Source organism: Hyperolius riggenbachi, chromosome 10 (genome assembly GCF_040937935.1).
Source record: "Hyperolius riggenbachi isolate aHypRig1 chromosome 10, aHypRig1.pri, whole genome shotgun sequence".
Taxonomy (NCBI): domain Eukaryota; kingdom Metazoa; phylum Chordata; class Amphibia; order Anura; family Hyperoliidae; genus Hyperolius; species Hyperolius riggenbachi.
In genome coordinates, this window is record NC_090655.1 from 280541708 (window position 1) to 280561109 (window position 19402).

General features: G+C 44.8%; 1 pseudogene; it reads right to left on the minus strand.

The window, feature by feature from the left end:
• Positions 1–543: 543 nt before the first annotated feature.
• On the minus strand, positions 544–660 carry LOC137537370 (U2 spliceosomal RNA; annotated as a pseudogene).
• Positions 661–19402: the final 18742 nt, after the last annotated feature.

The window sequence follows — 19402 nt, forward strand, 5'->3', positions numbered from 1 at the left end:
TTCTGGATGTGCTGTCTAGGCTATATGAGACTATAGACAAGCAGGGCTGCTGCAGCCTTTCATCTGTCTGCTTTCAACTATTATTCTGGTATGCTGTGTGGCTGCCTGTAGGAAGTGTCTCTCATAGAAATGAAACTGCATACAGTAGATAATGACTGGCTGCACAATGCGCACAGATAAACTTGTCTGTTTCAGAGCTTCTTTCTGGGCAGCAGCAGCCCCTCCCATGTCAACAGCTCTGAGTAGGGGGCCAGGAGGGGGCAGGCTTGGGCTTGAAAAGACTACACAGAAGAGTGACTCAGCTATAATGATTCCAGGTCAAACCTAGACTGAGCCAGTCGGTGGATTCTTATCACAGTTGATAACAGATAGATTAGACTGAGAAGAATAAAACTAAAAGCAGGGTAGGTGTTTACTGTCATGTTCCCACTGATAAATGTAATAAAATACATGAGGGTGCTTCGTCTCTGGTTCTCTTTAACTATTTTTTTGTTATTTTTTATAAATACATTTGTATTTCTTACTTTGTTATAATAAATAACAAATCTATGCATAACCATAAATAACTTTCAAAATATTTTTTTTCAGTACCCTCCCTTTCACTGAAACTTATCAAAACCGATACTACACTTGATCTCAGCCAAAAAGCCGAGAAGCGTTCCATTGCTTGCGAGTCTCCACTGCGTGGCTCTGCATTGGAGTTGGGTGACTCCACCCCCACCACGAACGGCAAGCAGGACTGCTGCTGCCAGTCTGACACCTGCTCGCTTTCTTTACTTTTTTGAAAATTATCAGTTAGAATTATTTTATTACCTTGAAATCTTTTATAAATAAATTTGTATTTCTTACTTTGTTATAAATAACAAATCTATCCACAAATAACTTTCAAAATACTTTTTTTTTTCAATATCCTACCTTTCCCTGAAACTGATCAAAACCGATACTACAACTTGAGAAGACACAGGTGTTTGTATACAGCACAAGTTCTTTATGGCACCGTACAGGTCCGCTCTCATCAGCAGGTATTAGCTGTGGAATTACCAGTGTTATCAAAGTAACATCAGGAAAAAAAACAGTGTAGAATTTTTGATAAATAACTCTTCAATTTTCAATCTATCAAAAAAAAAGTATTTTTCAATTTTCATCTTCCTGGCCTGCACTCTCACCGACGTGCGCACGAGCACAGCTATCACTACACAAACATTGCAGCCCAGAGGACTGACAGTGTATGTCCTGGGAGTGTCAACTAATGACAATCCTTTGCGAAGGTGCGTTACACAGTGAGTTTGGTCTGTCAGTGTGAAACAGTACATACTTACACTACTTACATTACCTGCTCATCCATGTATACACAAACAAGGGGCCTGATTCACAAAGCAGTGCTAACAGTTAGCACGCTGGTGAAAAGCCCTTTATCACACCTAAACTCAGTTTAGGCATGATAAGTTTAGGTGTGATAAGTTTAGGTGTGATAAGTTTAGGTGGGATAACTATAGCACCGCAGTGCACAGCTGATCAAAAGTTTTGCGCTAGCAAAGTCTGGTGCACTTCGCATAGAGTTTAATGGCGCTGCTTTGCGTGCAGGACTTTGCGCGCGATCTAAACTTATCACGCCTAAACTGACTTTTCACCAGAGTGGTGCAATAGTTATCACGCCTTAAGTCTCTAACTGGGTTAGCACCGCATTGTGAATTGAGCCCAAGATGTTTTCAAGCACTTTATGCCTCCAATTTAGGAACTGCCCTTTAGGGATTATAATCCTACTCTGTGTCAAATCTGTAATTTTCCCCGGGACTTTTGGCGTTTATCCCACTCCGCCATGCCCCCCTCCAGGTGTTAGACCCCTTGAAACATCTTTTCCATCAGTTTTTTTGGCCAGAAACAGTGTTTTTGTAGTTTTTAAAGTTCGCCTGCCCATTAAAGTCTATTGCGGTTCGCCGGTCCGCAGAATTTTGCGGAAGTTCGTGTCTGTGGTCCTCGAACCCAAAATCTGAGGTTCGAACCATCTCTAATCACCAGACCTGGCGAATGCTTGGAAACAAAGGACAGGGGCTCAGGATCAATAGTTTCCTTTAAAAAAAAACTTGCTTAACCACTTCCCTTCCCCGTGATGAGTGTATACGCCCCTGAAAAATCCCATAATCCCGCCACGCGTTCACACTCCCTCCCCCGTGTCTTCCCCCCGCGCTCATTACCACTGCTAAGTGTTAGCTGGGAGATCAATGAATAGGTTCACAGTTCCCATTCATTAATCTAAGTCCCCGTGTGAATGACCACTTCCATCCATGAGATGGCGCCGTCATTCACAAAAGCCAACACTTGCGTGTCCACGCATTACTTCCTCGTAGTTATATAGTGATTTGCGTAGTGATACTATGCATAGGAAAATTATGCACAAGGAAATCTTGTGGCCAAATAGTAAAATTACATCATAAACCTTTTTTTTTTTTTTTTTTTTGCCATTAACAGACTTTTTTTTTACATTTAAAATTAACCCTTACCTCCCACACTCCCCAAAAGTTAAATTAGTTATATATATATATATATATATATATATATATATATATATATATATATATAGTTACCTTAGGGAATGAACTCTTTAATATGTTTGTCAAGAGGGTATATTACTGTTACTGTATAAATTATGGGCTTGTAATTAGGGATGGACTCAAAAGTGAAAAAAATGCACCTTTATTTCCAAATAGAAGATTGGCGCCATACATTGTACTGTGGAATTTTAAACATTGCAATAACTGGGACAAATAAAATGTGTGGGTTTTAATTACAGTAACATTATTTTTAAACTATAATGAATCTTTACCTTTTTTTCCTAATTTTTCCTTTTAAAACACATTTAGAATAAAATAATTCTTAGCAAAAAGTACTCCCCAAAGAAAGCCTAATTGGTGGTAAAAAAAAAAAAAAAATATAGATTGTTTAGTCATGATAAGTAGTAATAATGTTATAGGCAAATTAATTGAAGGAGTGAAAATTACTCAGTTTTTTTTTTTAAGGACAACCGTAGTGAATGGTATATGGAAGCTGCCATATTTATTTTCTTTTAAACAATACCGGTTGCCTGGAAGCCTTGCTGATCTATTTGCCTGCAGCGGGGTCTGAATCACACCTGCAAAGCCCCTCTCATCAGAGGTCGGGATCCTTCCAAGATGGGTACTTCAGGCCTCCAGACCCACTTGAGGAGCCACCATGTTAGGGAGTTTGAGAGGCTGAAGGGAGCTGCTGATGGTCAGAGCAGGAGAAACACTGCGCATCCCTTCAGCAGCGTCCCGCCCTCCTGCTCATCCAGCAGCAGCACTCAATGCACTGTTCCCTACAGTGCGCCCTCCAGAGCTCCCCCCAAAATTGAGCCTGGTGAGGGCAGCCAGTCCTCAGTGGCCTCCTCTGCTCCCTCCTCAGCTTTCCGTGCAGGAAAGTGGCAGACTCTGCTCAGTGACAGCTTTCCGGGTGTGACCAAGCCTCTACCTGCTGACCACAGACGCATTTAGATGCTGAACGGGTTGCTTGCCCGGGCCATGTGCTCCCAGCTCCTGCCATACTCCCTTGTGCAGGAGGGGAGTTAAATACATGCACTCCTGCAGTGGCGTATCCACAGCCGCCACTACTTCTCCCGCATGGCACCAGTTTGTGGTGGCAAACGTGACCTGTGCACTTGATCACTAGGTGGGTGAGCGGGTCCATGTCACCATGGACTCTTGAAGCAGCCGGTTTGGGACAGACCACTACCTGTCCTTCACTGCGCACTGGGTCAGCTTGGTGGAGGGGGGGGGGGAGGTCTTAGCAGCAGCATCAAGTGGCACAACAGCAGCCCAGTTGGAGATGCCACCCTGCGGGTTCAAGGGAGATGCAGCAGGCTCCTCTGATCCTGTTCCCTCCACTGGCACACCCTGCAAGTGTGCCCGCCTCAGCAGCAGCATAAAGCCACTGCCAAGCGCTGCTAGACATGGTCAGCATTGAGAAGCAGAAGCTGATGGCCATCAATGTTCTCTCCACCCTCTGGGAATGGGAGCAGAGGCAGCTGACCCCTAGAGGCCTCAGAATCAGTGTGGTGGTGTCTGACAATGGTGCAAACCTGCTGACCGCCCTCCACAGGGGAGAGTAGACCCACGTCCCCTGTTTGGCCCACATCCTGAACCTGGTGGTGCACCTACTCAGGGATGGAGGATCTTCTGTAAGTGACGTGGAAAACTGCCATTTCTGCTGCTCTGTCACTGCCTCGGTGACCCTGGCTGACCTGAAGCAGCGCGAGGCCTCAGCTCCATCTTGTCATTGATGTGCCAACTCGCTGGAACTCCATGTTGGAGTGGCTGTCCCAGCACAGGAGGGCTGTCACCCACTACATCGTTTACAAGAACATCTCTGGCACCACAAACCTGCAGATCATTCTGTCTGCGGATTGGGGGCAGATGAGGCAGGTGTGCCTGGTGTTGGCTCCCTTCCTCCAGGTAAGCCGGGAGCGAGCATCCCTATGCGAGGGGGTGCCCATGGTTTGCCTGCTGGATAGGGCCCTGTTTGGTCTGCTGGAAGCAGCTGGATCATCAGACAGCTGCACAGTCCACCTCTCAGGAGGAGGAGGAGGAGTACATGCAGGTGGTAGAGGAGGAGTTGGAGGTCCCTAACCTTGCTGAGGAGGGGAACCGCAAAGTGCTGCTTCAATGGTGGGCAGTTGGAGAAGGCCGGATGATACTCAGATTCAGCAGGCAGATGAGGACAGGTCTCAGGGTGGATGACAAAGATGTGGCTTACCTCTTCCCCATAGCAGCGCACATGCTGCATTATCTGCACAGGCGTGGTGATCCAGACGTCTGGATCACCATGATCCTCGACCCACAGCTGAAATTGAAGCTGGGGAGGTTCATGCAGCGATCATCAGACACTAAAGGTTGAACAAGGGAATTGCAGGAGGCCCTTGTTCAGAGACTAGAGGAAGCCATCCCCAACAATGTCCCTGTCCAGCCAACCCAGCAGCAGGTGATTGCCAGTCGCCCAGGAGATCTGCTGGGTTTCACCAGGCAACTCTACACGGTGGAGCTGCCCAGAGAGAAGTTGCCAGCAGCAGCAGCAGCAGCATCCTCCTCTAGTCACCAATGGTGGTTGACTACATGGGGTCCTTTAGTGGCTTGGACACTGTGAGCCCTGAGGACTCCATGGAGTACTTGGTCAAGAGGCTGAACATCTGGAGCGAGCATGCCCAGTACGCCCTTGAAGTCCTGTCCTGCCCCTCCTACCTGCGTTCTGTCAGAGAGATGCCTCAATGCTGCCAGTGGCATGGTCACAGAGAAGCGTTCTCGCTCGTGTGTCCACTCAGTTGGTGGACAGACTGACGTTCATGAAAATGACAACATTTCATGAATAACTGGTGCATTGGCCCTTTAAACAGCGAAAGATCACCTCAGGAAACCATTCCTGGGGAAAGCAGGTTGAAAAACTTCAAATGTGCACACAGATTATGAACAACCCCACTCAATGATGTATTTGCAAAAATACTTTTTATTACTAGAAAAAGACGTGACCCCCTATCCCACTATAGAACATGAACCCCCTAAAAACAAGATGTGGGCATATTACCTAGGAGTACTCCTGGAAACACGCATGCCAACATTCTCATCACATCCACACTCAGATTATGGTCGGCCGACCTATATAATGCTTGTGTGTGACAACCTGCTGTCAAAGCACCATTTTGCAAAAATCATTGTCACCTCAGGACTAACACAGTCTTAAAGAGAATCTGTACTCTGAAATTCTTACAATAAAAAGCATACCATTCTATTCATTATGTGCTCCTGGTCCCCTCTGTGCTGTTTCTGCCATTCTCTGCTGCAAACCTGGCTTGTAATTGCCAGTTTTAGGCAGTGTTTACAAACAAACTAACCAGCTTCTAATAGGCTCAGCTAAGCAGAGTGTGTTAGTCACACAGAGCCTGCAGGGGGTGTGTACAGCTTCTAGCTAATCACAAGCAGCCCTGCACATTCCAGTCTGACTGCCTCAGCCTGACTGTGCCGACTATAGAGAGAAGATTAGATCATATAACAGAGATAACACAGCTACTGTGCAATTAGGAAAAGCTGCAGTAAGCCAGACCACATTAGAAAAGGCATAGGAACTTATAGCATAGAAGAAATAAAGATAAACAATTTGTTACAGAGTCTCTTTAAGATTTCCAATCGGATTGCAGTGACCAAAAAACAATAGTCCTTGTATTGCTGGTGCAATAAGCACTTTCTTGTGGTTTGTGGCTGGACAGCGTGATCTATATAATCATAGCATTCTGCAGCACAGATTCAACCAGTCTCTTATGCCTCCGCAAACTATACCACTCAAAATATCGATTTCCAAATCTCACCAGATGTTTTTATCCATCATCGCGGTATCCCACGGGTTTAACAGGCTCACCGCCGCCCGGCTCACCACGTGAGTGTTAGCCATGCGTCATGTCTCTGCTCCAGGCCATCATCTCCAAGCCCCGTCCACATACGTTACGCCCACTGTCACGTGGGCTTCCTCAGTGTGATGCTGCGATGGTGGCTTGCAGGGACGGGTCTCCCTCCCTTTCAATCTCAGAACCAAGCCTCGTTCTGGGTTCTTTCCACCTTGCTGTGTTTCAGCCTTCTTTGTTTTAGCTCTATCAGAGCCGCGCTGCATATACTTTGTATTTGCGCTTCATTATCTCACGTTCCTTGCATCTATATCAGTCTTTGTTCCTATTTGTTCCCTCATTCTTTTCAATTTATGTTATTTGACTAAATTCTTAATCTCACCATATATATAAGAGCAGTCCACCGTTTCCAAATGCTTTTCACATGGGAAGTGTACAGGGAAATCCATTTATTCCAAATAATGATTTTGATTAATTTTGCCTGTTATTTCTCCCCCAGTATAAGCTCATAGTAGTCAGGTTTTACTGTAACTTTGCCTCAATTTTGCACTCAATACATTTCAATCTCATGCACCACCATACACACAAGGCCCCATTCACACTAGAGCGCTTTGCCGGCGATTTCAGCAAAACACTCAAGCGCTAGCACATTTTAAAGCACTAGTGCTATAATACACTATGCGCCCTTTCTTACTTAGGCAATTTGCTTTAATCGCCGGCGATTAACGCAAATCACCAAACGCAAACGCGTAGCCTGCACCATTTTCAGGCGGTTACTCGGTGATCGCGTTTCAGTGCTATAGAAGCGCTAAACGCAATTGCAGAAAAATTGCTGTGGTGTCCAGTGATTTTTTCCGCCTATAATCGCTTTTAAGTGTGAATGGGCCCTAATGCCCAGATCTTTTTTATCCACTATAAAAGCATAAGATATGTGTGTGTATAACTAACTTCCATCAGTGAAAAATAACATTGGTGGCCTAGCTATAAACAGACCAGGATCATTCACAATTCCCCTTGGACACCATATGCTATCTCCAACCATTAATGGTCTTTCAAAAAATGAATCAAATTCAACTCAGTATTTAAACCATTCGGCATTGGTGTCCCCAAATTATAAATCCATCTATTCTCAATTTGATGCAGCAGTTTTTCGTGATCACCCCCCTTGTTACTTTTTTGGGCCTAATGATCCCCTTAAAGAGACACTGAAGTGGAAAAAAAATGATATTATGATTTGTATGTGTAGCACAGCTAAGAAATAAAACATTAAAGAGTAACTGTCAGGCTGCAGAAGCTAATTTAAACCTCTATTCTCCTGTGTTAAACAGTTTAGAAGGAAGCCCAAAAGCCATTAGTGAAGATAAAAATCTCAGTTACCTTTGATGTGTGCTTATCAGCAAACTGTTAGACCTAAGCAGGACGCAAGCCGCATACTATACTGCAAAGCATTCTGGGGCCCTCCCCTCAGCTGCTAATGAGACGTTACAGGAGCTTGTAATCAGTCCAGCGCGTAGCACTGATAAATCTCCGGGCAGAGTACACTGCAGGAGTCAGCTATTGTTCCTAGCCACATGGCTCATTAATATTCACTGCACACTGTGTTATTTAGTACGAGCTTTTCTGTGATCAGGAAGCAGGCAGGACATGACGACACATTTGGCAGACAAACATGGAGCCTGCCATGAGCTGTCAGGAGCATCTATCTCTGCATATACTATATACAAATTCTGTGAAATCCAAACGTGGACAGTGAAATGCATATGTAATGTAAGTACAGCCAATCTTTAGCTACTGATATATGTGTTTATTTTCTCTGAGACCTCATACCTAACAGCTCCTCTTTAAGATCAGATACATCAGTCTAATTGTTTCCAGTACAGGAAGAGTTGAGAAACTCCAGTTGTTATCTCTATGCATAAAAGCAATTAAGCTCTCTGACTTAAGGTGCGTACACACATGCGACTATAGTCGTTTGTAACGATCGTTCCCCGATTTTTACCAACGACGATCGTTACAAAAAACGAACCAACGACTATTAAGGCAAACGACGAAGGAGGCAAATCGCTACAAAACAAAGTTCTGTCTTGGCGGATTTTTACCACCGACGATCGTTAGCAAAAGTGGTACATCGTTGGAAACGATCGTTCGTACCAGGCTGGACATGCGTATTTCACTTTTTCTCCAAGGAACTTTACAATTTTATGCGCAGGCGCATTAAGTGCTTTTACGTGGTGTAACGTTCGTTCTAACGATGTGATCGTTACACACTTTTTACAACTAACTTTACTTCGGTCGTTCTTTCGTCAATTAAAAGTTCGTTCGTCGTCCACAACGAACGATCGTTGTCGCATGTGTGTACGTAGCATAAGTTAGTCGTGGAGAGGGCTGTTATCTGACTTTTATTATCTCAACTGTAAGTAAACCGTTTACTTTTTCTCTGCTAGAGGAGAGTTCATTACTTCACAGACTGCTCTGAAAGACTCATTTTGAATGCTGAGTGTTGTGTAATCTGCACATATTAGAGAATGATGCAATGTTAGAAAAAACACTATATACCTGAAAATAAAAGTATGAGAATATTTTCTTTGCTGCTAATCTTCTAGTAATTATTCATAGTACACAACCAATTCACTATATCATATATTTTGTTTCGCTTCAGTGTCTCTTTAAGTCTTAAACACTCCGGGTCACTATTGTGAAAAGGACAAAGTGTGTTCCAACTTCCCAGTGGGCTTTTTTTGTTTCAAGGGTATTTATTGAAGGAAACGAATATACAGCATATAAAATAATCATAATGAGGCCCCACGCAGGGGGATGCTTCTGAAAACTCAAACAAATATTCAAGAAAAATATCACCACATTTTAATGTTTATGTATAGGGTCTAGAAAGGAGATTAAAATAGAAAAAAGAAGAGGAGATAGTGGGAAAGATATAGGGAGAAAGAGGAAGCTGTAATACGAGGAAGGACCATGGGTGGGAGCACCACTTCCTGCCAATGGAACCTACCAGGGGAGAGAAATAGAGGGGGAAAGAATAAGAGAGGAGAAAATAGGCGGAAAGGGATGACAAGACAGTCAGCAGTTTGAATTAACAGATTACCCTCGTCCAGAACATTGTGGCCCCATCACGAAAGCATTAGGTTACAGCCCATAATACTTAAACCATGTCAGTATTTTAGATAAATAGTGTGCATCAACGCCTAGAGGTAGTTGAAAGGTATAGAGTGTATATGACAGACCTTCGTGTTGTTGCCACTCTATCCAAGGTGACCAGGTATCATTGAAGGGCTCCTCCCTATCCATTATATGTTCATATAGCATGGTCTCATTCAGATTTTCGAACACCACCTCATGGGACAAAGTAGAGGATCTCCAGTTAGCTTCTAAATGTCTTCTAGCTAAAACCATTGTGTGTTGAATAAGGGTTTTTTTCATCTGCTGTGTTGATATTTGGTATGTGTTCTCCTATTCGTTCCTTTTGGTTTTGCCTATGGATTTTAGACCATAGTTCCCCAACCCTGTCCTCATAGCCAACCCCCAACCCTGTCCAGAAAACCACAAACCTGCACAGGTAAGGTAATTAGTGTCTCAGCAGAGCTGAGTAACTACCTCTGTGGATTTCCACAAAACATGCACTGTTGGTGGGCCTTGAGGACAGGGTTGAGGAACACTGTTTTAGACCACATTTTGTGAATTGCAATTCACAAAACTTCTGATTTCAAATTGTCTCTTGCCCTTGGCTTTTTCAAACTTCTTTGACTTCTCTACCCATCTACAGTATCTGCATGACCCACATGGGTACATGCCTGTAGGGAAAGGGCCCAAAAAGCCCCTACCTGCATTTTTATCCTGTGTCTTTGAATACACTTCTGCTCTCACTAGTGAGTCTCTCAGAATCGGGGCTCTTCCTGGTGTCATTAATGGATATGGACCAACTATATCCAATAATTCTGGGTCCAATCTCAGAACATGCCAATGACGTTCAAGCACCTTCCTGAGTTGGGACCAGTGAGAACCGTACGTCGTGATGAGTCTCACTTTTTTATTAACTTTTTTCTTTTTTGACTTGCAAACACGTTTCACGTTCTAAACCGAATACTCGCTCCATCGCCTCTAGCGATGTGTGGCTAGGTCCCCCATCCCGCAACCCCTCCAGCTAGTTTTGGAAAACTTGTTACAATGTATAGCAGGGAGCCAGGAGCTTACCTACTCCTTCAGTTCACGATCTGGTTTTTTTTAATGAATCGATTCAAATGAATTGATTCATTGAAAAGAGCCAAACTTTACATCACTATGTGTCACTGCCTGCAATGCCACCCTCTATACTTCAGAGGACAGCATTGCAGGCAGTGGCTCCTAGTGATGGGAAGTTTGGCTCTTTTCAATGAATCGATTCATTCGAATCGATTCATTAAAAAGAACCGGATCGTGAACCGAAGGCGTAGGTAAGCTTCCGGCTCCCTGCTACAAGGGGGATGACCCTGCTCCCCGCTGACTGCTGCCATCCCCGTCCGGCCTGCTATCACCCTCCAGCATGGCGGCCTCCTCTCCCACCCCCTAGGCTGTGACACAGATTTTCCTGTGTATAGGGAAATCTGTTTTCCTAATGCCTGCCATTACCCCTCCGTGTATCCGGGTCCAGTTCCGTTGAGTGAAAATGCAGCAGATCCGGACCTTCCGTTCAGGTTTTGAAAATGGGTCCCCGCACACGCAGACTGATCCGGTTTTTTCTTGGGTGAATACTGCTGCTATTTTTAACATTAGTATCTGCGGCTCCGTTTTTAATCAGGGGTGAAAAACCGAGCCACGGATGCATTTCTGGACCTGGTGTGAACTAGGCCACAGTCAGGAATACTTGATAGGAGGGAGTTGGGGGCTGAGAAGTACACTTGTGTGTCATTGGCAGATGAGTGGTATTGAGAACCAAATTAATTTGTTAGGTTGTTGAGACTGTGGATGCAAAAGAGGAGGGGGCCAAGGACAGAGCCCAGGGATATCCCCACAGACAGCAGGTGTACAGAGGAGATAAGGGTCTGAATGAAGGGGGCCATACACTAGCCGACAACCCAACCAATCCACCATCCAATTCAATCATTATAATTGAATTAGATGAAAATTGGTGCTGCCAAGTGCATGCCCGATCGACAAAGCGACCAAGTTCGGGACAGAAATTGGCCGCACAATCGATCGCGCATGTTGGAAAATGTCAGGCCGAAGTTGGTTGGTCAGGTGCGTGGCGGTACGGCGTTCGAGTTACGAACGAGCGACGAGACGATGAAATCCCCGCTGCTGCCACCGCAATGTATAAATGTATGTACTGTGTGCATTTATACATTACCTGTCCGTTGTCAGCCTCCACGTGGTTTCCGTCCACCTCGCCAGGTTCCGCATACACGACGGCGGCATTATCTCTGACGTCAGACGCTATGCGCCGCCGGCGTATATGCGGCTTACCCGGCGAGATGGACGGACACCGTGCGGAAGCTGCTACAGGACAGGTAATGTATAAATGCACACACTACATACATTTATACATTTTGGGGACAGGGGCGAGGCGGACGCGGCAGCTCAGCCGATTCCCTGATGATTTCATGCTGAAATCGGATGGGAATCGGCCTGTAGTGTATGGGCAGATTTGAATAGACAAATTTATCTCTAATCAGATTCGATTAGAGATAAATTTGTCTCTTGGTCCAATCTGCCCATATTCGTTCTAATGTATGGCCACCTTAAGAGATAGTGAAAGACCTACCAGAGAGATAGGTAGATATCTGCAGTCACACATCTCTCAGTCTATCCCACTATGCTCTGATATGACTCAGAATTGTTATATTCAGCTTTTACGAGGAATTTGAATTGGCAATTGTTTAATGGACACAGACAATATGATACGAGGACAGACAGAATAGATACAGCAGAATCCCATTATGGTAAACCTCTGACTATAGTGATCTCTGTCCTCAGCTCTCAACCATGCACCCGCACCAATATACAATGTATGACCTATTTTGATGTAGTAAACTACTTGGCCAGGTCCCTTGGAGGATGAGGGATTTTTACAGTATGACCAATCATGGAGAGGATTAGTGGTGTAATGAGGAAGCCATGAGACTGATCTACAGGTTCTATCTGGACAGGAATATATAAGGGCAGAGATGTAAGTCTGCACAGGGATCATCAGATGTGTGAGATGATCAGCTATCCCCAGCTGACGGTTAATTGAAGGGCAACTCCTGGTGATTTCCAGCTCTGGCCCCGCATATTCCAGTCCCTGTAGCAGCACCATTTACTTATTATTATTAGTTCGTCATTGAAAAGCCTGTGTACAGTTTTGCAGCATTATCAATTTGGCTGCAGTACCTATATCTGACCACAAGATGGCGGGCTCGCCTCTGCCAGAAACCATAGAGGAGCCGGGCGGAAGCCAGGAAGAGCCACAGACCGGAAGTGGGGCTCCTTGCAGCACGGTAAGGGAGAGAGGAGGCTGGAGTGGGGGTGATGGGAGAGATTTACCTTTATCCCTCATCCATTATTACCATGTGATCAGTGTGAGCATGTAGCAGCCAGCAGAGACAGTACTGGGGGAGGAGGGGGATGGGCATTCCTCCCAACTGTCATTATCTGCCTAGGTCGTCCAGGCGATCCTACAGACCCCAGGAGCACATAGTGGGGGAGGGGAGGGCAGGTATTGGGATGAAGCAGGAGCACATAGTGGGGGAGGGGAGGGCAGACATTGGGGTGAGGCAGGAGCACATAGTGCAGGAGGGGAGGGCAGACATTGGGGTGAGGGAGGAGCACATAGTGGGGGAGGGGAGGGCAGACATTGGGGTGAGGCAGGAGCACATAGTGCAGGAGGGGAGGGCAGACATTGGGGTGAGACAGGAGCACATAGTGGGGGAGGGGAGGACAGGTATTGGGGTGAAGCAGGAGCACATAGTGCAGGAGGGGAGGGCAGACATTGGGGTGAGGCAGGAGCACATAGTGCAGGAGGGGAGGATTGATATTGGGGTGAGTAAGGAGTCTTTTCACACTATGTGGATCTATTATGCCACTTTCTTCTACCATAGCGATTTAGGGCACAGACCTCACTGGAGAGGTGAAGAGGATTCTGGGAGTGTCACATGACTGGAGAGGTGAGGAGGATTCTGGGAGTGTCACATGACCTTACCTTCAGTCTCTCCATACAGAGTCTCCCTTCTGTGACGTCTGCTGACCATCGCGGTGCCCCCACCTCACCCCCTGATATCTGAGAGACACGAGAAGCCCACAACATCCTCACTGATCTGCTGTCGGGGTGAGTTGAGCATTAGCAGGAATTATGGGACAGTATCCAGTGACAGCTAGTGATTTGTATGGTGGTGACTGTATCATTCCACGTGTCAGGTTCCTATAAGGAGGCTCATTGTCTCATATATTTCTCCATGGAGGAGGGGCAGTATATAGAAGGACAGCAGGACCTCTACAAGGACGCCATGATGGAGAGTCAGCCGCCCCTCACATCACCAGGTAAGAGGGGACTTTCATTACTCGTACAGGAGAGAGCAATACTTGGGGTACACCTAGATACAGCCCCCCCATATCATCTGATAAACACATAGAGACAATGTATTCAGTCAGTGTGTGTGTTTCCTACAGATGTATCCAGTAACAGAAACCCACCAGAGAGATGTACAGGTCCTCTTTATTCCCAGGATTGTCCACCTAGATCCCCCATCATCTGATAAACACATAGAGGCGATGTATTCAGTCAGTGTGTGTGTTTCCTACAGATGTATCCAGTAACAGAAACCCACCAGAGAGATGTACAGGTCCTCTTTATTCCCAGGACTGTGCACCTAGATCCCCCATCATCTGATAAACACATAGAGACAATGTATTCAGTCAGTGTGTGTGTTTCCTACAGATGTACCCAGTAACAGAAACCCTCCAGAGAGATGTACAGGTCCTCTTTATTCCTGGAATTGTCCACAGGGAAATGCTACCATCCCCCACCATTATCAGGTAGGTGGGACTGAGGGTCTCCAGAGACTCCAGACTGTGTGATTTTCCTGTGTAACTTTTAAATATTATTCCTTACTTTGAACATTATTTGCTGTCATTTTGCGCATTTAGGGCGAAGATCTGACTGATGTAAAAGTTGAAATTAAAGAGGAAGAAGAAGAGAGATATGTGAGGAGTGATCAGCAGTCTATGGAGAAGGGTGACATGATGGGAACATATAAAAAGGAAGCAGAAGAGACGTATGTGAGGAGTGATCAGCAGTCAACGGAGGTGGGAGACATAATGAGGACAATTAAAGAGGAAGAAGAAGAGACATATGTGAGGAGTGATCAGCAGTCTATGGAGGAGGGTGACATGATGAGGAAAAGTAAAGAGGAAGAAAAGGAGACATATGTGAGGAGTGATCAGCAGTCTATGGAGGAGGGTGACATGATGAGGACAAGTAAAGAGGAGGACAATGTTACAGAGGGCAGAACAGGTGAGTAATCAGCAGTAATATAGAATAAATGTGTATGTATATTGCTGGTGTGGCTGGCACTGCTCACAGACTAGGTTGATTCAGGGTTGTGCGATGTACTCATTAGATCTTAACCACTTTACCACCAGCTGTGTGGATATCTTTGTCCCTTTTTCCACCCTGTCAACACCAGGGACAGAGATATCCGCACCTCCTGCCGCTGTCCGCGCTCCTGCGCGCTCGTGCACGCCGCCGCCCGCTCGCCCTGAGATCAATGAACGGGAAAAAGCGTTTCCGTTCGTTGATCTAAGCCCCCGCAATGATCGGCTGCTACTATGAGAAGCAGCGCGGTCATTGTAAAAAAAAAAAAGTTTCCCAGCCTCATAACACTTCCTGCAAGCGTACTTCCTACGCTTGCAGGTCGCATAAACGAGTTACTGTGGCCAAATATTAAAACTACACCCTAAAGCATTTTTCATATACAAATACATTAGTTTTACACTAAAAATTAACTCATTACCTCCCACACTCCCCCAGTAGGGGGGAAAAAATACAATAAAAAAAAAACAAATAGTTACCTTAGGGACTGAACTTTTTAAATATTTATGTCAAGAGGGTATAACACGGTTACTTTATAAACTATGGGCTTGTAATTAGGGATGGACGCAAAACTGAAAAAAATGCATCTTTATTTCCAAATAAAATATTGGCGCCAAACATTGTGATCGGGACATAATTTAAACGGTTTTATAACTGGGACAAATGGGCAAATACATTTCATGGGTTTTAATAACAGTAGCATGCATTATTTAAAGACTATAATGGCCGAAAACTGAAAAATAATGAATTTTTCCCACATTTTTTCCTATTTTCCCATTAAAACACATTTAGAATAAAATAATTCTTAGCATTATGTCCCACCTAAAGAAAGCCTAATTGGCGGTGAAAAAAAACAAGATATAGTTCATTTCATTGTGATAAGTAATGATAAAGTTATAGAGGAATGAATGGAAGGAGCGCTGAAAGGTGAAATTTGCTCTGGTGCTCAAGGGGTAAAACCCCTCAGTTGTGAAGTGGTTAAGCTATCATTCTTGGTTGTGAAACAAGGGAGATCTGCACTGATACCCATGCATTGTGCAATGGACTGACATTTATACAACTGTGATTTTTCCCAAAAGAAAAAGGTCAGAAAGAGCAACTCTGAACATTATTGCAAACGTTATTATGTACACATTGTAAAAACTATATAATACTAGCTGATGGCCCGGCGTTGCCCAGGTATGTATTTGGCTGGTGTTGGCTCCGTCCACGTTTTCTAACCCCCCCCCCCCCCCAACACACAGTTATTCAACTACTCAATGACCTAGCACCAGATTTGAGGCTTGTGCCATTAACAGTGCAAGAATGGCAGCAATGAAATATTCCCCTTTGAAAATCAACAGGTGAATTTGGATTGGCTTTTGTAGGCTTCACCCACTTTTCTGAATATTAATCTCAGTCACCCAGTGACCAACTGTGCAAAGTTTGAGAACCCTGCCATTAACAGTGTAAGAATGGCTGCAGTTTACATTTTCCCAGTGAAATTTGTATTTGTCTCCGCCCCTTTTTGGTTATGGGGATAAAAAGTATCCTGTATGTTATTCCAGGTAATGTACTATGTGTGTGCCAAATTTCATTCAAATGCATTCAGCCATTGTTGCGTGATAACAAACATACACACTTTTGCACTTATAATATTAGTGAGATAATGTATGACTATAATAAGAACACCTAAAAATGCAGTCATTTTATTTAAGATGATGACTATTAGTGTCTGAAGTGTCAGAGAAGTGTTTACATTCCTCACTTGATACAATTAAGTAAACACAAGATAACATTCTCTTCAGTTCAGATGCGTCCAGCTTTCCCTGCAGGAAGCTAGTATGTCCTGTGTTTAACCCTTTGAATGCTGTTCTAGTAAAACAGTAAATACCACCAACATTCATATGCAGTGTGACAAACAAACATTCATATATAGAGCAGCTGCTGGAGAAGGTGCAGATGTGGCGGCATACAGGGAAACAACAATACTAAAAATTAAACTGCGCTTAGGAATATTAAAACCACACCCTGTAAGACGTGGGTCGCGTTCACACTATTGCTGTGAGAAACAATAAATAGATGATCACTTTACAAATGTCCGCGCTCACAGTTAAAGGTACACAAGTGCTAAAACGACCTCAATTGGACAGACCAAGACGGTACACAGTTCCTGAAGTGGAATCCAAACTATTCTGAAGCCGTCACTCCTTGTGGCCAAAACTCTCACGTCAGGTACATGGAAAAACACAGAGAGAGGGAACATAGCGTAAAAGTGCAGACACAGCTGTTGTTTCCAACACCACCTCCACGTGTATCACTCTTTGTCACCTTAAACCAGCTCACAAGTGCCAGGACACCCCCCATTGAATGACGAAACGCATAGGGCTTTGAAGGACGAAACGCATGGGACTACACTTTCTTCACTTAGATCCGTAGAGCACAGGTCCCAGCGGAAGACAGAGGGAAACCACAGATGGTATGGTGAGAATATAGTGCTTTCATTCACTCTGTATATGCTCATATACTGGGGTGTGCCACTCTCCCACATCCCCCTTTTTCTACCAATTGGCCAATAGTGAGGGGAACCCTAGGATTTCCAGCGCCAGCGGGGGCAGGATCACGGGGGAAACCTCGGCAGCTGCCCTGCGCCTATTGCGTCATGACGTGTTTCGGCATTCCACGCCTTCGTCAGATGACGCAATGGAGCAGGAAACGCGTATAAATCGGCGTCCGGTTGCCCAGCAACAGTCACCCGCACTAAGAGGCAGCCGCGCTAGGTCAGAAGGGATGGGAGTGTAAGCACGCACGGATTGGCAGCAAGTGTTGGAGGAGGCAGCCCGATGGTGTCGCTTTGAAGACCACCGGGAAGATCTATAGTAGCTGGAATGTGGGGTTGCTTGAAAATATTTCATCATATATAGATCATTATTTGCAGCCATGTGTGGTGAGCATGGAGGCCTACACTAGGGATTCCCAGCATGTGCTTGATTTACTTTCTGACTACAGGTGGGAGGATAGCTATTGCTGGGTATCCCTCGATGTGACCTCATTATACACGTGTATATGGAGGCGGCAAGTTATTTCCTTGGGGTCTATCAAGACCTCTTACCAGAGCAGATCCATTTTGTTATTGACCTGCTCAGGTTTGCTCTAGCTCACAATTATTTTCTTTTATGAATTCCATTTATTTACAGACCTGTGGCACGTCCATGGGGGCAGGACTTGCCCCAAGTTTTGCCAATTTATATATGGCATTCTAGGAGAAAACGTATATTTGGGGTGATAATCCATTCAAAAAGCATGTTGTATTTTACAGGGCTGTGGAATCGGAGTCGGGGCAATTTTGGGCACACGGAGTCGAAGTCGTTGGTTTCATAAACTGAGGAGTCTGAGTCGGATGATTTTTGTACAAAATCCACAGTCCTGTTAAGTATTAGACTAAGGAGTCGGAGCCATTTTGGGTACCCGGAGTCGAAGTTGGAGTCGGAGTCGTGGTTTCATAAACTGAGGAGTCGGAAGATTTTTGTACCGACTCCACAGCCCTGGTATTTTATACTAGATTTATCGACGATATATTGTTTGGGATGGTAAGAAGGAAGAGTTCAACAGCTTTGCAGAATACTATAATAATAATAGTTTCAACCTGTTGTTTACCCACATAATAGATAATAGAAGTATTGTATTTTTGGATCTTACCTTAATGGCTGATAACTTAAATAAATGTATACAGTCTCTAAGACACACTTTAAGCCAACAGCTGGGAACTCTTACTTGCGTGTGTCAAGCTGTCACCATCCGAGATGGATTTATAATGTACCGAAAAGCCAGTTTTGGCGACTGAGAGGAATTGTTCACTGAACAAGGATTTTGATGAACAAAGCAGGGTTCTTGCTAATACGTTTTTGCAGAAGGGATATGAAGGGAAATTTAATTCCAGCGTGATAGATGAGTTTAGGGAGTGGAGGTAAAGATAAGAGTCAGGGCTCGTTTCCACTATTGCGGTGCGGGATCGCCTGGATTCCACCGCTGAGGAAATCGCATGCGGATGCGATTCCGCATGCGTTTTTTGCCGCGAATTCGCATAGGTGAGGGTACATGCGATTTTAACCATGTCACTGCCTGTGTGAATTTACATTGGTACCTATGCGAATTCGCGGCAAAAAACGCATGGGGAAAACGCATGCGATTTCCCTATTAAATACATTGTGTGCGATTCGCCTGCATTCCACACGCAGGCGAATTCTGCAGGGTGTTCCGTGCAGATTTTCTCCACACAATAAAACGCTCCCGCAGACGCATACGTGGTAACAGGCCCATTCACTTATATTGTCTATGGCTATGCGAATCCGCATACGCAAGACGCATGCGGATTCGCAATAGTGGAAACGAGGCCTAAAGAAAAAAAAGAATACCTGTCTAAGCTCAAAACGTGGAAATAATAAGAGGTCCTTCATTTGTCACTA